This window comes from Varroa jacobsoni, unplaced genomic scaffold, assembly GCF_002532875.2.
Source record: "Varroa jacobsoni isolate VJ856 unplaced genomic scaffold, vjacob_1.0 scaffold_1388, whole genome shotgun sequence".
Lineage (NCBI taxonomy): Eukaryota > Metazoa > Arthropoda > Arachnida > Mesostigmata > Varroidae > Varroa > Varroa jacobsoni.
The window spans coordinates 192671-218184 of record NW_019214290.1 but is presented as its reverse complement, the minus strand read 5'-3'; the positions used below and the strand labels follow the sequence as shown (position 1 = coordinate 218184).

Sequence of the window (25514 nt, the reverse complement as noted above, 5' to 3'; positions counted from 1 at the left end):
ATAGCACATTTGGACGATAGAATATCGACGACAACGGTAAGAAAAGTCGGGTAAATATTTAGCAGTTTGCTGAGAAGAAGAGTCTGCGGTAGGAGGTAGGAGGCTTACGAGGTAGTTGCAAATAATATGTCCACATACACTTGATTATTTGCAGGTAAAGATTAGCACAAAGAAAGGGTATTTTCCGCATGCATAGATTCCTGATGTAGGACCAACTTTTTTGGAGCTCATAGAACGAGAATTTGTACGATACGAGCACACTTTGGAATGTTTTTATGAATTGAACTATGTAGCCTATACTAAATATAAGCCTTAGATTTAAGTGGTTTACTACGCTCGTTGAATTTCTCATGTCGACTTACCAATGTCCTTCATAAGTTTTTACACAAAAGCTAATTCGAGTCATTAACAGAGCTTAGAAAGTCGTATGGCGCGTTTACCATAATTAACGGTCAAACACAACAGTTATCTAGGCAAGTTCTGAGCAATCTTGGGCATCTCGTTGCCACTTAAAGGTAGCATTTTAGGCACCGTATATACAGTTTTGTAGCATAGTAAAAACAGTTATACATATATATGTATATTACGGGTTTTAAAGACAAAATCGATTACTGCGATGGCAAGTGAGAACTGAAAAGTGTTATTGATGTAAGGTTATTGGGTAAGGCGTGACCTCCGCCTATGCCACACCCACGATAGCTAGGAACAGGCTTACGTGTAGATTGCTTTGTTATAACTCTCTCATCTTGTTAAACTTCTAAGATCAAAAAAAAAAGTAAATCGCAGCGCTATCATGCTACTGACGTACTGGAACGCAAAAACGTTGACGCAAAACCGTATTTGAGATGGTGCTTTTCGCAAGATGACGCCGATAGCGCCGAAAACGACAAGTACATGAACTGTGGATTTTGTTTACGTTACTTTATGTTGTGCGTTATTGAAATAATTCCTTGCGCTATTGAAAGCATGCTGTATTAAGTATGTTAAAATTGCTTTGTAATATCAATGGTTTTTAACAAGGATGTAGCTCTATTTCGCAGCGCTCACTTTAACGAATAACCACAATGACTGGTAGTGGGTGATGAGAGCCACCAGGTTCGAAATTTAATAGTTACTTGAAGTCCAGTAACTTCCTTCACTCTTGTTTTTGTTGACGGTTTATCATAAAATGACTCGTAGAACCGGTAGACAGAGAGTCCGTCACAGGTCACGGCCATATGATGACCATTCATCTTGTCGATATTTCAGGCTGCGCATCTTTCAGCGGCTAATATGTTTAATGACCTCTTATCCTAGCACTGTTTCAATTCAGGGCTCTACATAAGTCTATCGTATCACATATTCGACGGCCGAAACAAACATTCAGATTAACTGTCTCTCTCTCCCTCTCTCTCTCTCTCTCTCTCTCTCTCTCTACAATATTTTAACAACGCTTGTCGTTGAAACTGTCTATTTCCACGAGTACAGCGATTTCACAGTCTTGCCGAGCTGGAGGTGGCTTTTGAAGCAGGAAGTTTCGACATCTTGTTATACCGCTTTTGAAAAATAACGACTGTGGAATTGACTTTGCCACGTGTGCTCTAGGAGTGCATTAATATGCAACACTTGTCAGGATAGTGACTCATCGTGTGCATACATCATTCATGGCTTCTTTTCTATATGGCAGATAAGCAGTACTGTATCAACGGATACGGTCGAAGATGTTTTTCTTTCGATCTAAACTTGCGGTCGCTGCAATGGAAATTGTAAATGTACAATAATTATGTATTGCCTAATCTCTTGCTGATTCCGGCTCGTCCGATTTGTCCTGAACTCCGGATCTTGTACCTGTTTTGAGATTTCATCAAATGGTGTGCTACTCTATGTGACAATTCGTGTAAGCAAACTAATTAAGGAGCTCGAACGGACAACACTGAGTAACGCAGCAATTGGAACAGCGAGCTGATGCAAATGATCGATAAGGTCTATCGGGCCTATGAATGGGTTGCATCCCAACGCCGGATGTTTTTAATACAGACCTGCGCCTGTAAATAGGGATGTCGAGACCCGAGTAGCGGTTGTTGTCGTTTTGCCAGACGGGGTATGCCATTTGCAAAGTAACGAAAAGCTTTCGTTAAAAAAAGCTATCGTCGTTACTGTACTTGACTAAAGCATTCGTGGACGAAAAAGCATGACTGCAATAATAATTAATATTTAAACATTTTTTTTTACAAAAGTTTAATAATATTCGTTCTTAAGTTTGCAAAATTACGTCACTGGATCGTCATTGAAGAACAGCGCACTAACAAAGAATCGTCAACAGATCGCTAAGTTATCAGCGAAAAAAAAAAAACAATTGGAAGTGACGTCAGGGTTTGTCTACCTGAAAGGTGGCAAGGTTACATAACGTGTAAGTGAACTAAGTTGATATATTTAAAGAAATGTCTATATCATCTACTCGAAATAGTTTTTCTAACGAACAATCATCTATTCTTTTCTATTTCTACCTATAAGTGAGGGTTTCATCGCACGTTTTACATGGTTCAGTTACGTAGAGTTTTCCTATTTTAGATGATTGTTACATTTATCAATCAGCACTAGCATACGAGCTCCAATATGTCAAAGCTCTGTGAATGCTGATAACACCTGCTGCTTTGTCCGGTTGTAAAGACGTTGGCAAATTGCGCCTGTCGCTTCGAGTTAAAAAGCTTATCTCCATTGTCCTTGACAGTTAGACATCCTTCGATGTTTTCGAAGACTATTGCGTTTATTTACTATGCCACGACGATCCGTTTCGATAGTTTAACTAAGTGAGACACAACGTCCTAGTTATTAAGTACCTCATTTCAGATCGAATTGTTGTAGGATACACGTATCGGTACGGAAGTTGACAATCTGGCAAGAGTAGTCTTTTGGAAAGAGGAACCACTGTTTTGACACGCTGTTGAGTTGAAAGCCACCGATATCAGAAATCGTTGTTGAAGCATCTGTGTCGATAGCGTAATGAATAATAATAGCGTAACACTACAACCGTCATCCACCTGTTTTCTGACGCTATGAAGTCACAGGCCCGAACGAGCTTCACTGGCTAAGCTTCGATGATGACGACCAGCAACTGCGGCATAGACCTTAATAGAATAGCCTGAAGAACATGCACAGTTAGGCCTAGACAGTGGGCCAGTTAATTTGCTGGAGCTGCTACAAGATGTCCGGATGGATCAGCAGAATGATTCAGATGGAGATGACTGAGCTTAGGCAATATAAATAACCACATACATATGTTACGTTAGTCGTTCCTTTAATTGTCAAAATATGAACATTATTGCACTGTATATATAAACCGATAAAATCGATAAATCGATTGCTGTCTGGGGGTACTGTTCTGCAACAAACAGCCAGCTTCATAGCTAATGTTAACTATTTATACGCGTTTTTTTTTTCTTCTACTCTCATACAGGTTGTGCTTAATTTTACTGCATGACGGATGTCATTGCAGAGAAATTGTATATATGCATATGAGTTCACCTACATGCTTCGTTTCATACAGGCAGTCATGGGTAGACTGTTTCGACAAGAGTGATGTCGATCTAACGACCCTGGTTTTGTGGGTGTAGAGATGGTATTTGATAACCAACGAATTGGATCGTTCATTAATTGTTTGATCCGTTATGAGATTCTCTATTAATAGGTATATACGTGTGTATTTACCTCGCTAGTACTAGTCGTTCCTTCAGCATTATTAGACCGCAAGCTTCGAGGATCGCTCTGACGCTATCAGATGTGATATCAACCCTAAATAGTAATAACTTTAGCCATATTTTTATTGTTCTATAGGAACATAGAGGGCAAGGTAAGGTTAGGCTTGCCGTGTGAAAACATGTATATCTAGAGATAAAAAAAAAAAGCGCAGTTTTTATTAGACAGGAAAGCATGTTACCAGTTGATACGGATCCTACCTTAACCCAGAACCTCGTTCTTTTTTTTTACAACAGTAAGCTTAGCGGCTTTTAATTGTATGTTTCAGTCTTTACCCAGCGTATGTCTACCTTTGCCTTAGCCTTGTAATGTTATATTACTGATCTGCCTAAATACATAACGCTGGACACGTGCGTTATTACACGATACGTACATTTAATTCACGATCGCGATCGAACTTAACATATGTTTGTTCTGCTCCACAACTAATCCATACTGACGTTGTTTTTACATTAAAATAGAAGTTAGACAACACTTCTAAAACAATACAACTAAGATTCGTTGATTACATACTTTCAAAGCAGTGCCAGAGGCCATCGAAGTTTTGCACGTACATACGCTGACGAAAGAGCTTCTTCGGAACAAACGAACATGGTGATATCGTTTGAGTCAAATTTATAACGTTATTAGCGATTACCCTTGTGTTCTAATCACACGTGCATAATAGTGATAATGAACTATTACCAAAACTTCTCAAACATATTCTAGGCATTTTGGTACTAGTTTAAGTCTACTGTTTCCGACAGTAAACAAATTATGATTGGAGCCTTTGTCGATCTGTAAATGGCTATGAAATAACTACATTGGAATTATACAGGACACGTGGCCTTCCTTCAAGTTAAACCGAACAAGGCTAGGGCTTTTGCGAACTGCATTTGGAGAAACACTATTATATCATTGTACTGTACTCTAATTAATGATTTATAATTACAAAGTACCAAGTGAAATAGTCGCTACTTTTCCAGCACAAAAAACCGCAAAGTAGCAAAAAATGACGCGAGAATTATTTCGTTTACTAAGCTTGCCTGTCGGACGGTTGTTGCCTTCAGTTTTTGGACCGTGTAAATTAATTTACAACTATACAGCAGTCGTTGCTGATTCCAATTTTTCCCGATGGCCTCTTCGAACAGGTCGTAACTGTTCTTCCACAATGGTAACTTCTCGCTCTATTCCCTAGAACTTAACGGTTCCTCTTATGTTTCTGAAGGTGTTCATTGTACACTTCTCTAGCTACATAAGGACAAAATCTGTTCCAGGAAGTGCTAAGTTGAGGCGGCGACCAGCGTTCTTTAGGCCGTTTTAGCATGCACAATTGCGTCCCTGTTGCTACAGTTACAGCATCATTTCAGCGGCTGGGAACGACGCTTAGACTAAGCACCGGCTCGATGCTGACATTCAAAAACAACGTTCGTATGATTATTGTGCAATTCGCTTGATGGACGGGTAACTTCACCTTATTGTGTTGGTGAGAGGAAGTTGACATTGAAAATACAGTAGTTCGAGGTTCAAGTGATTTCAGTGCAAGAGAAGTTATTTGGATTGACAGTATTTTTTAGTGCATTCAACGATGCTGGTACCCCATTTTTATAAGGGGTTGCCATAATGTTTTCTATTTGCTACAGATCACATAGACAATTTATAGCTAGTGTTTCTCCGTTTCCAGTTTCTTAAAGCGCTTCAACTACTTACCAATGTTGCAAGCAATGGATCGAGCTTCGTCAATCTGACCGGCAGCACCCCACTGCACCTCAATAATTAACGCTCTTTTTGCTTGCGTCGCCAATATGTGACTGTGTACTTATTTGGTGTTAGCAATTTTATTCTACGAATTATCTCACCTCTTATCAACGACAAAATAGGAACAACCAGTACAAATCTACCGGGCGCTTCCTTCGGATGTCGGCGTTGTCACGAGCGCAGCTCTAACCGTGCATGACCTTTTCAACCATTAATCGAAGTGACCAAAGCAACGAGTTTAACCCGAAGCCATCTTTTATTTTGTCATACCACAGTGCACAAGTCCAAGCTCTACAGAGCCTCTATTTTTGATGGCAATGTAATTCGTTAAAGGTAACTACCTTTCATCTTCGCTAAAGGCAATTTAATCTTTCATAAATATTTCTTTAATCTTGCCTGTTGTCATTTGTGCTTGTTGAAATCGACCCTGAAAGGCGCCGCTCTATCAATGAGCTTCTGTGACTATTCGTTTGTCTCTAACTGACAGCGTTGGACTAAGGGGCCCTGGAGGCGCAGCGAGAGGCCGAATTACGCCAAGTCCGGCGCATCCGTCAATATTTAAGTCGCAAAGCGAACGAACAAACGCATCACGAATCTTACCAAACAGTTGCCGGTGAAAATTTCTTGCCATTACAACCAAAGCTTCTTTCCCGTTTTTCCCCAACTTAATTGGATCTTTTCGTCTGCACAAGCTATCTTGCGCTCCGAAGGAAATGATGGCTCTGTGAGACGCATACATACTGCTGCTAACGATGCTGATGCTGATTGCATTGATGAAGATGGTGATGATCAGAAGCTTAGAAGTTATGCGAAATAAATGACGGAGCTCCACGTAGAGTTTCGCACCGAGCCATGATCGTTAGAGGTCTGAATATGACATCGCAGGAGAGGAAGCCAAACGCTCCGAAAAAGCTTTTTTTCTTCGCTTTTCACGTATCTGTCTGTGCGAAGTCTAGGAGTCGCAACGCCATCGAGAGGAGTTAATAGAAATCAGTTACAGAGTCAGCTATATAGCATTGTACCGTGTATCACTGGAGCCAAAAAGCCGTAGCAGCTTCGGCCGTCTCGGCTATCATCTCTCTCTTAACCGTATAGCCATCCGCAGGGAAATCTTTCTTGAAAAGGACTGTGGTAGAGGGTCATAGAAAGACACGCACACGCACACAAAGTCACACACGCGCATGTGCGCAGACATACAGAAGTTAGTTAGAAACAGGGCCGAAGGGTGACGAAGATATCGGCGACAGAAACAACAACAAGCAGTATATTACTGCCACTTCTGATACTATGTATGTGGCTCCGAAGCGTGAGGAAGTCTTCGCACGAAATTATCGCTGGCGTTGCTCACCGCTGTGACTATTCCATCGCTGCGGCTGTTCCAATCGTATTTGCTAGATATCGACGGGCCTCGCCAATGGTTGATCCTTAGACTGACTGGCGCCTTACGTTAGAGCTTCGACGAAGCTGTTGAGCTTATTTGCCCTGCCGAAGCTAGCTTGCCGTATTTCTGCCCCAACCCCGCTGGCTTCGTCGGCTTCTTTGCTTCTTCGTCGTGCTTTTTCTGAAGCTTCTTCTTTTTCCGCGTCCTTTTCCCGGTCCTAACGCTGTTGCTTCAACTGGTATTTGTCTGTCTTTGTCGTAGAAGTGCGATAGCGGCGACGCCAGTGCCGATGATATATATGTAAGGTCTATGAATCTTCTGGGTGTCTACTTGTGTGTACTGGCATTCCTAAGGGTTCGGCGACCGCCGTGGTGGAGGCAATGACTGGCCTTCACCGCGATGCTACTGCTATTGCTGCTGCGCTGTTCGGCTTGGTGTCGCATCGCGTCGACCTCCTTCCTATTCGAGCGTCCACGCTATGGACTGACGTGTCTAGATAGAATAGAAGCCACGTCACAAATCGCCGAAGCCGCTGCGGCAACTTCCATTGCTATGTTCTGCTTCATTGCTTGAAGACGCTGAGCGAGAGATAAGCACACACAGAAAACTTTGCTGGCAGAAACAAAGAACCAGGCAGCGCCTACTCGTAGCGATGAAACCAACAACTGGTAGTTGTTTGATGGATACCTGCCTATCAATTGACGATGTTAAGTTGACTGCACCGACCGTAATCTCCCTCTAGCACGACTTGGGCCTACTCGAACTGTGCGCCGGCCCAGTCCGTCATATATATATATTCAGTGAAGGAACGATGTCCACTGCACAACTACGTGATATACGGTAACAAAAACGGTACTGCAAATTAAACAGGACCGTATTTTCATTAAAATTCAACTCAGTCCGTAGTACGAATGTCTTGATAGCTTTTAGGAAATAGCTCCACACGAGCCGTATTTGTACTTGTGAATAATCTACGGGCGGATTTGCTTTCCTGCGGATTTAGAAGTTATGGGAGTAAGAATATCTGCGTTGTGTCAATATAATTATCTTTACTGAAAATTTAAGGCTGTTACTAAGAAGTTAGCTTTTTTCCGCAACAGTAGACAACTGCCATTAAGTGAGTCTCTTAGCGATACGCGTAGTCGGGATGCCTGATGCTTGATTCTAGGTCAAACAGGAGAGTAATTGGTTGATGCTATAACTTCAAGACTAGTCTTAACTTTTCCGTTTGTGGATTATTTTTCGTAATATTGTGACTCATTGTTAATGTCTGGTAATAATACAAACATAAAAAAATAGCCGACGAACGCTTGTGATAGATATTTTCCAAGAATTCATCAACAAATCATAGAAAAGTATTATTCACGCATGTTAACGCTTTACGCGTCGGGACAACGCGTATTGATGAAACTCAGTCAAGGACCGTCAATATCACTATTATCGACATTTTCATCAGCCAACAACTATAGTACTCCTGTACTGCACGAATAACAGCGTTAAGAATTAAGGACACGTTGGATTTTAACATATACTTGGTTCTTTACGGTATATTTCCCCTTTTGTCTCTGAGGCGAACTTGTAACTTCACTTACCTTTCGTAGAAGGCGAGAACTTCAATTCATCAGATCTACTACTACATACTAGCTGGTTATTGTAGAGAGCTCCCGTCTAGCCTAGCAGCGGCCATTAAAGCTCTTTCCTTCAGGAAGCAGATTTCTTCCCGGTGGCGATGTTGGGCTAGATTTGATGACGCTGCCATTATTGCCTGTGCCTTGACAGTTGCCGGCGTCTCTGTTGCATCTAGCCAAGTAATCAGCCGAAGCAGTTCCACGCGGAGGCGACTGGATATTCGGACAAATAGCGCAGATAGCATTTCTATGCGAGAGCCATCCATTTTTTTGGGCTGAACGTAAAGTAGTAGTCTCTGCAAAGAGTAGCAAGTGGTGTTGCTGCCACTTGTCTGCTAGCCCGCTCTATAGAATATTATATTACTATACATAAAGCAACTTCGTCTGCTTCGAGGCTACTGCTGCTTCGATGATTGTTATCATCGTAAATGCCATCACCGTTTTTCATTGAAGTGCGTGCACAAACACCACACCTTCATTGCTTGTGTGTGTGTGCGTTTCAGGTAACGGTGGCACAATCCGACACCGAGGGTAAATATACTAATATATATATATATAAGTGAACTAATATTGCCAACTATGTACCCCTCTGGTGGAAGGTGGATGCCACATGGCAGACAACAGCGTCAATTTTCGGCAGCCGCTTAGTCCTTTTTCTATCGCTGCCGCTGAGTCTAATTATGACGCTGCAGACAACAACAGACCGTCCACATATATGAGCAGACACATACAGATATAAATATGTATTCGATGCATATACATACGGACGAATGACTGGACAAACAGGCCCCCACCAGCCAGCCAGTCAGCGAGGCAGTGGAATCTAGACGAAAAAAGTAGGAACTTGGAAGAGGCAGTGGCTTGCCAACAATGAAAGAATGTACATTCTACTCGCGTACTATCAATGATTCTAGTGGGAGGAACAGGGAAAAATGGTAGAATGCAGGATCGATCGTTCATTAGATGGACGTGAGAACAAGCAGATGGAGAAAAGAAACATTCTGTCGCAAAGGGAGACAAATCTACGAGATAGATAGGTAAACTGTCACAAGTGATTACGGGTTCCTCTGTGCCTTCATGTATATGTCCGTGTGTGCCTGCGCGTCTTTCTGTGAGCGACCAGCTTTATAGAGATAAGTTTTCTGCGCTAGACGAGTGGGCGTGCCACTGGTGTTAAAGGCACCTTGTCGCCGCTGCTAGCGGTACGAGCTAAAGTGTGACGAAGACCGATGTCGACGAAGACGACAATGATGATTATGATTATGAGACCGGAGCGCGCTTGGTAATGCCGGCGACGTCAGTAGTGACAAAAGCAACAACAATAACGTCATTGAAGGAGATGAAAAAAGATCCTGCGAGCTACAGCCACAATGTGCACGAACGCCATAGAGGTGGCAGTAGCAGCAGTCGCAGCAGCAATGGCGGTCACGTCTGGCAGAAGCGTTTTACAGGGTGGAGTGACAGAACGAAGAAAGTGTTGCCAGAAGAAGGGACCGGACGTCGCGCTTTGCAAATGAACGTAAACATGAACGTTCCGGGTCAGCGGATATTAATGGTAAACCGATAGTCAGCAAAAGCACGTAACGTAGAGCAGCCGCTGCTGCCGCAGCTGTAGTAGTCCATGAACAACGGCGGAACCTGCCGGTCTGTGCGAATCCCACTATCCTGAAATCCTACTGTTATAAATATTGCACACGAACGAGCATGCGCCACACAAATAGAAAGGTTAAAGTAATGCTGCGTTCCGGTGTGTTCTCGTCTCTTCTGTTACCCTTCGGTTAGTCCGTGTTTGCCAAATAGCAGAGCGAACGCACGCTATGAAGTTTCAGAAACAGTTTATATATATATATATATATATATATATATAAAGGTGTTGAATGAGTAGGAGTGCGTGGAAAAAAGCAATATCGCAATTCGTCATGGGCTAGCGCTACTGTTAAGTACATTGTAGTCATTAAACTTCAAAATATAGCGACTGCCAACGAAATTTACTGAAAGAGTAGGAACTAACCTACATAGTAAAAGCTTTGAACATAATAAAACGAATAACGTAATTTACAACATTTTCAGTAAAAAATGAAAAGAAAATTAAAAAAGCTGCGTTACGTAGAGCGTAACTGTAGTACACTTATTATAGTTAGCTAATAAACGACAGATTGCGAAGACAGCTTATCTTCTAGCAATCATCAACGTAAACAACGCGCTTCTATGCCTATCGATCAATTATCGCGAAGACAGTTGAATGGATAAGCGGCCAGAGTTAGCACCTCTGAGTACATACATATTTTTTGAAAATGGTAATGAAGTAAGTTAATCAGTCACATTAGAACACAAGGAGATACGTTTAAATGACATGAGCACGGCGGTGGCTCTCCTAAGGAGGATCTAGCCTTTGCACTCTCAAGCAGAAGCCACGCCAGATAATGGTTGAGACCATGATGGCGGACTAAGGTCTGTGTGTTCATCGGTTAGTGGCGTTTCTTCAGTGCAGCGATGCAGCCGCGTGAACTGAACTCCCCGGCCGCGCACAGTCGGGATTCACGAGAAGCCCATCGGTGTCCCAACACACTGGCCCGGGGCGCTACCGCGGTCAAGTACTAGCGGGCTCAGCATCTATGGTACATTGCACGAACGCCGGCATTGCTCACCGTAAACATCATCTCATCACATTCTGGATAAAGAAGAAGCTTTCTGCTTTTTCGCGGTTATGCTGCGGACAAGACGAGGCAGCTGAGAAAGGGGTCAGGTAGACGCAGACGGATAAACAGCAGACGACGGCGACGAAAGTGCAAAAGACGAAACAGTGCCGATCTATCGGTCGGCTAGCAGTAGATGAACCTGTTTCGCCAGTTTGATGTGTTGTTAGACCTTTCGCTGCTGTCACTGTTGTTGTTGTTGTTGTTATTTCTGCCGAAATGATCCAATGCTACCCGTTGCAGAACGACTATGGGGCAATGATCTTCGATAGCCCGTACCTATGCTTCGTGATGCGCACAGATAGACATAGACATCGTGAAGGCCACGGCTTGCGGCGCTGTGTGCTTAATGAAACTTACGGAACATTTAGTCGATAAATCTTATGTATGGTTTGTTTGGAAGAACCAAACGAAACAAGACCAACGAAAAACTGGCCGATCTATAGGTAATTCAAGTGTTTGAATAGATGTTATATTGTAGGTGACCAAAGTGCCTGTTGGTGCACAGATATTATTAAATGCGGTACTTACACTATGCTTCTTTACAAAAAACCGCTCAGTCAACGCTAACCATCAGCAAAAGTAAAATTCCAGTTATTCGTTTGTAAGTTATATAGAATAGGGTGCACTAGGAAGGCAGTTTAATTTTTCACTGTAGTATTAGGATAAGACCGATCTATTAACGTAAGCTATGAAAATAAAGAACTGACAAAATAGCTCGGGTAAGATAGGACATAAAACGTATGCGAACTTTCATTGTCGTGGAACTTGGCTCCATCATCTATAATCAGTCGTTTCATAACTTACCAGTAGCCTTCGAGCGTTGGATATTCATAGCCTCAAACAAAACGTTCCATACAATTATTTAGTATCTGTGAGATCGATATTGAAGTAGGCAGTGTTTTCTACCTTGTGATACACGGCGACAAGTGATACGGGGCAATCATGTTAGGCCGATAATTTCGAGCTTAGGATTGAAATCGCGGGGCGAACGGCCAATTCGAAACGCAGATTCTGCTACAATCCGCAACTTCGGTCGGTTGCTTGCGCAGTTGGGCACAGCAGTATAGCGATAGCATCATTCACCCAATAATATCATAAATTTATCAAAAAGCCTTGGTATTACATCAGCAGACACACATAACAACGCCCGATTCAGAACGTCCAGAAGCTAGGCCAACTACAATAGAAGCAGCGGCAACGGTAACTTCATTGGGCGATGCAGAGCTTCACACTTACTGTATTTGGAAAGAAGACAACTGTTTAGCATTGCTTGCTTCAGCTTTACTCATCCGATAGTTGAACCAGCAACCTTTCGGGTGACGACCAATAGAGCTGTTAGTAAAGAACAAATTTCAGTTGAAATTGTACGAGTACCAACGCTGCTGGTGAGGAGGTTATATCACAACGAGTAGAATAAGGATTATGATCATTTGGTCACTTGATCTTGTCACACAATCGGTTGGCGCCTTTGCGGACTGACAGCGTCGCATTTGTCATTCATCGGTACGACGCCGTCTGGACGTCGTTAGAGGGGAATAAAACTGGGGAAAACGAAACAAAGGGATACAGGGCGAGGAGTCGCTAGCAAAGTGAGGGAAAAGGCAAGCCTAGTGCGAAACTGCGATGGAACGCTGAACTACGTATTGGCATCACACGACTGACAATGTGTAGTATTCGGGGATTCATAATGATGATTATGGTAGCAGTTATGATGATGATGACTGTGATTATAACGATGACGACAATGATAAAATGTTACCGCGCACGAGACGGGTCGAACAGCAGGGCAAGGGGCGCCTCGCCTTCAACGGTCTCTGGACGCAGTCTCTTAACGCCAATGTTAAATCAAATAGATGTTGAGGACAACATTTTACCTTGGCTTCCGATTAAATACGCATAAAAATAATCTAGTCCATGAAAAGTTCTCTATTTTTCGTTTTACGTCGACACTGAACTGAGCTGTACAAGCACTTCACTTCTTCAAACAACCTTCGTTGCCGAAATTCCACCCCATCGATTGCGAAGTGTCACTTAAGCACCACGGCATCCTTACCGCTCTCACTGGATATAGATTATCTAATAGTTTATATTCAATGTAACTGAGCATCCCTTGATTTTGTGCCAAAAAGGACCTGATTTAAAGGGGAACATTCGTTTAGAGTACAACTTCCTTCTTCATCGAGAAGCCTTTGATACAGTAGTAGCAATAACATCAACGACGACCACGCATCGTCAAACGAATAAAAAGATACTATCGATGGGAGTATTATAAATGTGTGAGAGATTTGCTATAGTTAATCGGCGCATCCCTTTAGGTTGACTTGTAATAAGAAGAAAGCTATTCAGGTGTTGACCGTGTTATGTATTTTCGAATGTCTGCAAAGCGTAGCGGAAAATCTCTCTTTCGAAATGTTTTTCTGCCGTTGTCTCCACGTTTTCTGACAGGCTCAGAGCGAAGCTCAAAGAACATGATGATGATGTCACTGTGGCCATTTGGGCAACGAATTGCAAAAAGAACGAAAAATCAACAACGCTACTGTGCTGCGAGATATAGTACGAACTCGTTACTGCGTGCTACTGGAGTCACCCTCAATGCTGAGGCCATTGGCATTTGTTATTATTATTACCATTGTAGCTGCTGGGTAAAAGGAGATAGCTAAGGGAATCAATGGGTTTGACGGTTACTGCGGCGATAGTTCCGGCGGTGGCCCCAGACGATTGCCAATGACGCTTATGCTGGCGCCACTGTCGTAGCGTGGTCTTCGTTTTCTTTTTCGTCTTCATCATCGTTGTCGTCGCCGTCCACGATGTGCCGTGTTTCCTCTCGTCTGGCTGTCTGTAGCTGTCGGTAACTGTTGCTGCAATAGCCTCTGCCACGATGAACGAAGGGTTAACGACTTCTCAATGATATCTGCGACTGGCGTCACTTCGACGACGTTGCCGTCCAATGGTCTGCTGTAGTCTGGGCTGATCTGCAGTTCTGTCATGTTCTGCGTTGCTAGAGTACGCCAGTAATGGCCGCCACAGCAGCGAAAAAATACGTGATGGACGAACTGAGAGCGATTGGTTGAGCCTTCCAAGAAGCGTCCATTGTCTAGCTAGTCATATAACAGCATCGGTAGTAATAATAAGCACGACTATAGAATCCGTCTAATTGATATCGAAGTGGGCAATGCTATCGATGCGATAGTGAGGTCAGGAGCGACAGTGATATTGGTGAGCCTGCCGTCGACGACAATCCACCGCATCAAGGTAGGCAATAACGGGTAAGAGTATAACAATACAATAATAACGTTAGTTAGACATATCTGCATGCTGAACTGAAATGAATAATTTGAAAAAGTCACTGAGTCTGGCCTGGGATCGATCTCAAGATGTCGCGATTGTGAGTGCCGATCTAGCTCAGTCTATTAAAGTAGCAGCGCTCGACAACTGTGACTACACCTGCCGGAAACAACAGCTGTAGGCTCATTACTGTTTAGCAGAAGCCGGGAGAACGATGGCTAAAGACTATTCTCAACCGATGTCTACTATCAACTTTTGCTGTTATTCTAAAAAAAAAATACAGAGAATGGAAGTAGGGTTTACAGAACAGACGAACCCAGATACTTGAGGGAAATCGGAAGTCGGTGTCACACCGTTTAAAGAACGACGTACTTTTGTTGCAGATCTTTATTGGCCAGGTAAGCATTTATTTATGGAAAGGAGACAGGCATCACTTGGGTGTGAGTATAGTCAATATTTCAGTCACCAATGAATTATACAAATGGTTATTTGATGTGCGAATGGCATGCTAAGGTTCATGGATGCGATTCGCATAAACTCTAAGCTTTTGTGAGCCTGGAGAACGGCCCATCTGCGATAAAGAAGGGTATATAGATCATAATAACCGGCTGATAGTTAACTGGTTAATTTGTAGCTCACTCGGCTTGTTTAGAGGCAGCTCGCGCAGTGCGCAAACGAATTAGACCCTGATAAACTGTAGTTGCCAAGTTGACATTTGGTAGCCCCGTATCATATGGTCAATGGCGCGGTCAAAATGGGCAATCACAGTCTGAGACAGGCATCTCTAAAAAAGTATGAATTATAAATGTGCTTTGTTCTGGTAGCATTTGTATACACTTTGTCAAAATTCAAAAAAACAAAAAATTCACCGAATATACACATTAGTTAATGGAGCTACGTGTGTTATTTTTGACGAGATAATAACCGGCCAAAAGGCCCTACGGCTTTATGCAGTGTGTGTGGTGTGCTTACTGTTGTTAAAAAGATTTGGCTATTTCGCCCTCTTCGTTTTTCTCTGAGGCCCTACTTTTCATTGGGAACGACAGCAAAGACGGTTACGGCGGCCGCGACTGCGGCATCAGCTTGGGCAAAAAAAACTTCTCGATGTATGAGTTGTGCATGGTCCTGCGCCTGTGTCCATGTGGCCATGTGAGTGGCTAGAAAGTGTAAAAAATGACGAAGGTTAAGGGTCAGCCAGCGACCCGGACCATTCAGTCCCTTCAATTTAGAACCAGACTGCCATAGCTACCCATATAGATACCTCAGCGTCGGTCTACGGGTAATGCGGAATTCACGGGCGGAAAGAGAAAAACTTCGCTGGGTGACAATTGTGAATAACAAAACAGAAAAACGCGACTACAACCTGTAAGAACGCCGTCGGGGTTAGTGAAGTCATCGTGGGGTGTAGCTTGTTCCTTCTTTCTCCGGTTTCCTTCCAATGCGGCTTTACATTGAACTGATGCTAAAGAAATTTATCGAGGAAGAGAGAGAGAGACACTTTTTCGAGTGCGAACCCCCCGCAGAATGTGGACAAACTGACCTTAGCGAAGCATTCTACTATGCGCACAAACATAAATTCGGAAAGTCTGTCTTACGTGCTCTGACATCTGGCTTCTGTAGACGAATAGCTGGCTTTTTTTCAGTTGCCGCTTATCGTGTGCTCGTTCTCTAACTCGTAGTCGACGAGCAAAGGTCGACCAATTGACATCTCTGCCCCAACAGCGATGTGGATTCGTAGTACCGAAAATGGCGTCATCGACGGTTTCGGTCTGTGGGAAATCTTTTTTTAGGAGTCTTCTTGCAGACCAAAATAAGTATATGTGCAACGTGTTTTTTTCAACACGTACTTATTTTGTCCAGGGAAGGACGACTACTACAAACCACTAGCAGAGGACTGTCAGACAAAAACTTCATCTCGATAACTGTACAGAATAATGGCCCGAGGGCATCAAAAAAAGAGAGAATGCACAGTTTATAATGAAACAACTGTTGACGTTTCGTTGGACCTTATTTCACCTAGGTAGCGAAGGAGGTTGTTGAAAAATTATGAAGAACTTGTTTTTGGGCGCAGCTAATTTGAGTTTTTATTCTTCGATCTGAGGCGTACTTGCGATGTGTTTATTATAGTTAGATTTTTATAATTAATAAGTGGGCGTTGGTAGAGTCGTCGACCATTCACTAATATATTAGCCGAACTTTACCTCATGCCTTTATCGCTTAGTATACTTTGTCGTGATGATCGAATTTGATTTTTATTGAAATGCACTATCTTATTCACTTATGACACTTTCAATATTATTGTGACACTTAACATGTCCTATTAGGCATATACATGTGCTGTATCCATATTTACGTAGGACCCGTTTATAGTAGAACAAAATATCATTTCTAAGGTAATTCTTACGCCAACAGGGGGCTCACGTACCATCGTGCGAAGTAGCCTCTGGTCGGTACGTTCCGTGCAATCAGCAAAACTGTTAGGTAGCTTGCTTGCCCACAGAATTACCAGCTGTGATTTCTCCTTCATTTTCATCAACGTTGCCTAACTCGGCCTTCTAGGTTATTTGTTTGTTTTGATATAATTTTTCATGCGTATTCCGTAAGGCATATGCCATTTCTCGCCGCACAGGCAAACCCTTGAAGAAAAAACTTCGAAAGAATAACATAAAAAGCCGAAATGTTTAGAAGTTTTTATCGTCTTCACAGTGTCATAGCTCACGCGGCGTAAGGCTACTGAAATACCCGCATCAGCGAAAACAACGGTACCCTGTCATCAGTAATCAGCAACAGCAGTTACTCTAGCGCCAAAGCAAGAAACCCTGTCTTACTTCATGTATGCTGCTTACCAGTCGAAAAGCTACAACTAGCTGAGCTATCGGAGGCCAACAATGGAACGTTGAAATCCCTCTGTCGAATATCGATTGGTTTAACTCTTGGCCAGCGCGTCGAAGCATACGTTGGCCATCAAGCCACAGCGCACGATATTTAGAGCCAATTGTTTTATTGTTGCTTAATAGATATTTATATCGTATTCGTAATGGCACCCTAGTGATGTTGAAATGAGTTCAGTATGTTATTTATTTAGCCTAGTTTACAAATGGCTACAACATGTAGCAACAAACCGCACGTGCTTAGATGTCTATACCCTGTCTACACAGAGGCGATCGCATCGATCTTCGTCGAAAATCTTTTCGCTCTCCTCCTGCCCTTATCTTTCATGTATATTTTGACACTAAGTCAGGTTAATTGCTGTTCGTCGCCTTCCTAGATATAAATGTATTATGCGTTTCTGCCATTACCCGCGCAATAGGGTTTCAAAATACAGGATCGACGACGACAACAACAGTAGCGGTAGCAGCATTAGGCCAGTCCTCTGGCCACGGAGTAAGACAGACGCGGAAGTCTGAGCACGACTAAACGTCGCATGCGTATGCCTCTCTACCCGTAATGGCTGACCGAATTAAAGGTGCAAGCAAGCACACGTGTACGGACTGTATAATGTTCTAGTGCCCGTATAAAATGTGTAAAACACCGTCAACGATACACGCGAAAAGCAATGAACTAAGGAGTGGCCAATCGCTTAACGGTTTTAAGCAATGGACTGCCGTTGTTAACCCGCAAACGCCACCAGCTTGGCAAATCGCGTCGTTTCGGAGAGGGAACGACGCGTAAACGTAGCAAAATAGTAGTAGACGTAATAACGCCAGCGAAGTGTTCACGTTCGGCTAAGGGCGGCCGGCGAAACAGAGCCAGACTGTACAGGTTGTTGGGCCGAGATGCTTTTTCCTACAGCTACAGCTACAGCTGTAGCGGCAGCTTCGCCGCCATAAACAGTTCCGGTCGGTACGGCGTTACCCTTGCAGTTTGTTACTGCTGCACCTGCAGGTACACTTGGCGTCTTCCAGCTTTGTCGAATCAGTGTGCAGACCATTAGCGAACGGCAAAAGCAACGGGAAAATGGCGGTCACCAAATGCACCATCGCTACTATTAATGGCACCATCGCAATACAGACAGATGGGTGGATGGATGGGCGAACGGACGGACAAAGTGAGATTCTAACTAACTGCAATGCCGATTGCTGCTGCTGCTGGTGCTGTTGGGGAAGTTGCGTACACAGCGCAAGATCATCAACGCAATCTGCCCATTCGATTTCTACACTATGTGAAAGCTAGTCTATGGACCATACGTGGAAGGGTCCTGAAAAGAGGACGCGTGAAAACGTCTTTCTGTGCCTGCATGCAGTATGGAAAACACACAAACCAGGCATTATGTGCTAACAGGTTTCTGGTCAGCAGCTTTCGACAACAGAGCTGAGTCTAGAACGCGTAGCCGCCTTAGGCAAATGACGAGGGCAGAAAATATTTTCAGGTATTGAGGACAAATGGTATCCGACACAAAGTATACGTAAACGGGTATAGAGACGACAAAGCCATGCACAGGGAGAAGGGAGTACGTTGAATGATTTGAAGAAGAGGAGCGATTCGACAATGGTTCTCTGATTAACCTCCACATAAAAATTATTAAAAGGTATAAATGCCCCTCGCCTTCATGAGGTCCAATAAGCACGTGAACAAACAAGTCCACAGCGGCCGGCATATGATGAGGCTCTTTGCAGGTTGTCTTGCTAAGGTATGCGTACCCTGAACACTTTAACAATCTATTCTAGCATTTTCGCTTATAGGGTACGGTTATTGTGCGTTTAGCGTATGCCGGAAGAGGTAGGACGTAACACACGTTTTGCACATATGGATGTTTTTTAATTAACGTGCATTATATGTTGTGTTATCCAGTATTTTAATATGAATGAACTGTTTCAATGAATTTCTTGGTTTAAAAGTAATAAATTAGTAATAAGATTTCGTATTCGATATTCGCTAGTAGGCGCTCATCGCAGGAGCGCATAGATAGCCGCCATTCAAAGGCCAGCCCATTCATTGAAACAGCATCTACGAGGAAAGATGTTTAAGCGATATATATTTATAGTCTTACAGACGCTGCAGTTAGACATAATAAAACATTATCCATGACATTTTCAGTTGTAACAAAACAAACTTTTCTATTTCCCTTTTTCTCACGCAACTGCTACAAATTAACATTCGGTAGCAAGTTGCCTTACGTACTTTTAGATAGGGTCATATATATATTTGTTGTTACCAGTAACGGACGTCAAATACACAAAGCATTTTAATGAGTCCAGTAGTAGAAGAGTCGCAGGGGAACTTTCATAGTAGAAGAAGTGCTGGATGCGTATATTCGGCCGCTATTGTTCGCTAGTCTTTCGCTCCTTCCGTATGGCCGAATGTAGCCCGGCTTTGACAGAATGCTACTTCTGTTTAATCGGATTGTTATGCGAAAGCGGGACGCTTCCTTTTCTCGGATAGCCATGCTACACAACGGTAACTCTTTTCATTAGAACCCTGAGATATTTAAGCGTTCAATGACAAAATCTCGCAGCGCGGTTGCGTTCACGGTTGATGCCATGGGCAGCAGGGGCTATAGGCAACTAAAAATGCTCCTCCCACTTTTCCCGTGGCTCTTGTCTTCTTCCCGTTCATGCATTGGTAATACTACTGTAACGTCAACACCTCGACGGGATACTGCTGTCCCTTGCCAACGGAGGAACAAATGTTAGATTCCAGCTGGCAAACTGGGTCGGTGCTCCGTTCGGTTAGGAACCTCCTCTTGGGTCAATGGAAAGGGTTAGCGAAAAGTTGGGTTTGGGATTCGTACCAACACAGTGATTCGACTACCGGCCCTGTAGCACAGTGTCTGCTACCGATAAACAATAGGTATAATCCGTTTATAAGAATGATAGGCTCCTTGACCTATCAAGCGTAAGTGGAGAGACACTCGTGCCTTGAAATGTATGAATATCCATATCGCGCTGAGGATCATATTTAGAATTAGCGAAAGGAAAATGAAACACGTAGCTGGCATTACCACAACGGAAGATCTTCTTTCGCATACGAATGCGAACGATATTCGTGTACGATCTACAAAGGTCACGGCTCACTGGGCAGCCTGCGTGTATGTATGTATCTGTGTGTTCGGATGCTTGAATACTGCTTGCCTTCAAAAAAACAGGCCATTATCAAAGCATTATCAGGACAAACCGTACGCCGTGGTAAGTAACATGCTTGACGGACACATTCAATCTGGGTAGAATATTTTAGGATGCTTTAAGATCTATTTGGATACCAATTAGAGATTACCTTATTTTCCGTAGACAATTGCGATGCCCACCTATTCTGTCGTTGTCTTATCGTTGTAGTCCAAGGAATGCTCTCGTACACAGCTCCTTTTAGTCGTGTGATTGTTTTCGATTTAGCCTTGTGTCGTTGTTGTCATTGCTACATAGTTAGATGCCACAACAGACGATCCGGTCGTGTTCGTCTAAATATAACCTAATCTGTTAGTGGATCAACATCCACCGCTCTGCTTGGAAACATGGCGAGGAGCATGCCTTATCAATCAACCTAAATTCAAATCCATCCGGATCTGATAAGTTTTAGTCATAGCATTATTGTAATCAGTAATGAAACGCTACGGCACTCGGCGTTCAGGGGCCGCTCGGTAAATTTCCTTCCTCTTTTCGCGTTTTTTTTTTCGAATACGTAGTCGAATTCGAGTAGAACAGCTCATGTGACTACTTCAAGACGAAAAAAAAACAAAATCGGGTCAAAGTAAACTAGTAAATAAAAACGAATATTCTCAGAAAGCGTACATAGAATTTTTAGCGTCCCTCAACAAATGGTTGAATAATAAACCTAATTGTATCACCATTATGTAACGTCCAATGCTGCGTCGTTATGTTGCCCGTCGGCCACATTTCTATCAGTCGATCTCGATCCGCCGAAACTGTGATTTATCAGTATATAAATCGATAACAAACGCTGAGTACAACAAGACGTACGCAAGCCTTTGCGCGCGTAAGCACCTAAACGAGATTATGAAGGAACAGCCTAGTCTTGCGAACAGGCTAGCACCGAACAGAAGTGATCGCTTTCATGTTAACGTTATAATACATTTTTCTTTTATTTGCAGTCCCTTATGCTCCTTTAACACTAAACTGGTTATAGGTTAACAAGGACTACGCCAACTCGAGGCAGACCTTGGTCACAGCTTAGCTGTGCTTTTGGGGCCTTATAAAGAAAGAGCCATGTCTCAACTGATAGAAGATCGCGAGAGCAAAAGGTTGATTCAGCTGCCAGAGTAACTTACATGGTGGTTAAGACAGATAACAAAACTAGAAATAAAGCGCGGAATGGCAGGACTAGAAAGGCTCCAGAATGTGAGCCTTCCATTAGCTTGAAAAAATCGTGGAGGCCTGTATTCAGTTAATTCATTGGGCCTAAATAAATAGTTAAACATAGATAAAAGCTCTGCACCAATCGGTAAGAGGTGCTTAGCCATTGCCTTATTTAAACGTACATAAAGCTCATATATATATGGTTATTCTTACATAGATATTACACCCCTATGCAATATGTTTATGTTCGTCATGCTTATTAAGCTTTTCTTTCAGCTCTTGTTAATTAACGTTATTATGAATATGAAATAACATTATAAAGAAAAATATACGTGAGCCAGTTTTGCCGGCCTGAGTATGTTAAATAACTTCTGCCGTTTCAACTTCTAGGTAAGTACTGTACTTCTAGGTAATATTACTCGTCGCCTAAACAATTAGTAGGATGATATCGTTATTTTATTCGATGAGATGAGCATTGGTATGGGAAATAACATTCATGAAGGATAGAACCGACAAGCTTCATTAGGCACTTGCGCTAATTTCTATTTTATTTAATATAATATATATTTAGTAGTAATTTAATATAATTATTTATCAGAAACGAGAGCATGACAGCAACGACGACAATAATCAATACGGCAATCACCACCTAAGCTACTGAGCTTTTGTTAATTTTTTTGAGATACAAGGAAACCGATTTAGGGGGAAAGATGGGAGCAGTGTTGCGAACTTATGAATGCTCTGACATACAGATTTTATGTGTGCACAATGTTTGTATGACACATATCATAACCAAGTAACATCGTCTATATAGAGCTTAACGGCTAATGTGTTAGTCCACGCGTTTTCTGCCTCCGTAACCTCCTTATGTTTCCATCAGACAGACGGCTGGCGTCCATGCCCGGGCTCGAATCTAGACCACAACGTATCCCTAAAATTAGCAGGCAAATACTATATACGTAACGTATATATATATATATATATATATATATATATATATATATATATCTACGTAATAAAAAAGCCATTACAGGATGGCTTCCGTAGCCTATGGTTCTTCAATTTGCCTTACCGTCTATCTTTCCACTGCTCTCAGCAACGGCCAGAGACTATGGTGTCCCTATGCCTGGTTCTTACGCATAGCAAAGCCAAATATGGTCACCGCCTTTTCTCTGACTGGATGATAATACCCGTGTTTAATGAACAATGACGCTAAACCACTGTTGCAGAAATGCTGTTTAGCATTGCCCATGGCACGATGGTGGCGAGAACAGTCCCGTCTGGCGAGTCGGGGTTTTGTCATCCCGCGACGTTTGTTGCGCTAGTGATGGCTGCTGAGTAAACCAGACGGTGAGAGAAAAGTTAGTACGAGATGAAAATCAAAAAAGCAATAGGCGAAATAACAGAGACAACGGAGCAGAGAAACACAACCATAATAAAAACGTGAATATTGCAAGAAAGAGGATAAGTGATAAAGCAACTGTTCCGCCACGGACGCGATCCCTCTCGGACAGTGGGCAGGTACTGATAACCCACTTCACTGCTGCTCAGTCCCCAACCTTGGCTGGCGAGCAGAGCTCTGTCTGGGCAGCAGCAGCAGTAAATGGGCTAACGAAATAGACGAGTTACGGCGTAACGGAAAGTCGACATTTTGCAGGGGCTGCAGCAGCGATGGGATGTCAACAGCGACATACAAAAAACAGGCTATAGCAGTAGCAGTAACGGCCTGGATTAGTTTATTGCAGGTCACGGCGGCGGCTGCTTTTACCTGTAGCTTTTTAGCATTCACACGACCACGAGAAGCTCCGAGAGACCGAACAAGATGGTAGCATAGCATAGGACAGATCAGCGTTCAGTCGCTCGCCAGTAACAAAAAGTCCGAGGGCAGAATTGATTGAGCCAACTGGCGAAGAAACAAAACAATGAAGGTGAAAATGAAATTGTCCAGCAACAGGAACGGTTGGGTGAACGTTGAATGTCATCATTCGGGGGTGTCATCTGTACAGTGCACATGAGTAGACACCCACAGAGATATAGACAGAGGGGCACACCGAGTTAGAGGGACACAGGTAAACATAGACGCCCAGCTACGTATGTTCACACACAACACAAACGTGCGTACAGTTTATAGTTACAGTCTGACTGATGAGCCCATCGGTTTGTCAGCTGGATTCCCTGCTGCGAACAGTAGAAAAAGGCCTATAGTTGACTGGTTCCGCTATACGTACTTGCTTCTGTACTCATTTACAGATGTAATTGACTGGTCACTAGAGGATAAATTGTTATTTGAACGATCTGCCACTAACCAGTGCTAAATGGGCAACCCAGCAAATAATAATTGTACGCTTAGGGTGATTGGTGCCATGTGCAAGGTACAAGCGCTTACGTCAGTCAGGTTCGATGTAAGTAGAGTGTTACCGCACGAGCTCGAAACCGTCAACTGAGATTAGCTGTTGAATTTTTTGGAAGATCCTTTAGAATTAGCTAATGTTAAAGGCAAACTGGGTTTTGTGATCCGACACGTGCTTCATCTGACGTTGTTTATATTGAAATATACCGGGAATAATGATGGTGCCATCTGCGGCTACAGAAGGCGAATTGATCCTTTAAAAATTAGCTGATACGCTTAAATTATGCTAATATCGATAAACTTCTATAGAACAACATGAAAACTCTGTGTACTGAGCCGTTGGTTACGTCGACGGAAATGCTCTTCAAACACCGTCGTGCTGGCCATTGCGCAGACGATTGCGCAGGTAAAATGCCGTTTGTAGTAAACTGCTGAACGGAGTTTAAGGCTGCCACTATGCATCGTAAATATGTTGATCCCTACGGAACTCTTTCACTTTACGAAGTTACATAAAGAGCTTAAGCCTTTCACTGATTGTTTAGTTATGTTTAATAAAGTTCTCGAGTCTGAAACTTACGATCAGTGCACACTTGCTCCCCTTATTCGAAAGCGAGCACAAGTTAATCCATAGCGATGGTATAATCGTGTCATTGAGGAAACCTATCCAGAGTCAGGTTTTTAATTCAGATTTATGTTTCCTTATGTTATTTCTATATAATTACATATTCAAGTGCGTTTCTCCACTAAGGGCAGGCCTTCTGTCTTCTGACATGCTGTTTGTAACGTCTACGATACTTGGACTAGAATTCGCGCTACATTTCGACTATATTTTACTTTCTACAGCACACATCTATAATGTTAGATAGGCTGAAGTGTTGAGGGCACCCTTATAAGGTCTTTATGATAATCATAATACAGCTATTCTAGTTGCTGCTGATTCAATAATTCATTCATGTGCCATCGCCGTCTCTGAGGCCGACGACCCAGTGGTACTTAGCATGTCGTAGATTCAGGCGAAATTCGTTTTCGATCTGTTTACTATTTACAGTATTAAGTCTACGACAGTTGTTACTGTTCAGCATTACATCGAATGGAACGGAACGTTATACTTCAGAAGTTAGTCTACTAGGTATATTAGCACGAAAATCGGGGGCACACGTTGTTTCCCGACGTTTTTACTCATACTAACGTCACCCATATCCGGTACTAAGGCTATCCAAACATTTACTCTTTCGATTTCGATCGCTAAATGCATCATCAACAAATCGTAGAGAGAATTTCCAAAATTACTTATAGAACTGCTGTGACCTCGTAGCGTTTTTATTGTTAGCCTTGCTATGCTGTTTTCTTGAAAATAAGTGCATTTTAGAGAATGGGGTGATGCGCTATTGAACCGCAAACACCTCTTCTCACCCAGTAGATGGTTGATGCCTTTTTCCTTGTAGCAAT

The 25514-nt window shown here is 42.8% G+C and overlaps 1 protein-coding gene and 3 long non-coding RNA genes across 4 annotated transcripts in view; 2 read left to right on the top strand and 2 right to left on the bottom strand.

Moving 5' to 3' along the window:
• LOC111269485 (uncharacterized) overlaps positions 1 to 25514 on the top strand; it is a 67305-nt gene that overhangs the window by 15664 nt on the left and 26127 nt on the right. The window lies entirely within an intron of this gene.
• LOC111269486 (uncharacterized) lies at positions 1021 to 3399 on the top strand. The gene is made up of 2 exons (XR_002685794.2): positions 1021 to 2389; positions 2830 to 3399. It is a non-coding gene; the product is annotated as an uncharacterized LOC111269486 (long non-coding RNA).
• LOC147752240 (uncharacterized) lies at positions 3866 to 8869 on the bottom strand. The gene is made up of 2 exons (XR_015314603.1): positions 8446 to 8869; positions 3866 to 7708 (listed from the first exon to the last, which is right to left on the bottom strand). It is a non-coding gene; the product is annotated as an uncharacterized LOC147752240 (long non-coding RNA).
• LOC147752239 (uncharacterized) lies at positions 22234 to 23054 on the bottom strand. The gene is made up of 2 exons (XR_015314600.1): positions 22788 to 23054; positions 22234 to 22646 (listed from the first exon to the last, which is right to left on the bottom strand). It is a non-coding gene; the product is annotated as an uncharacterized LOC147752239 (long non-coding RNA).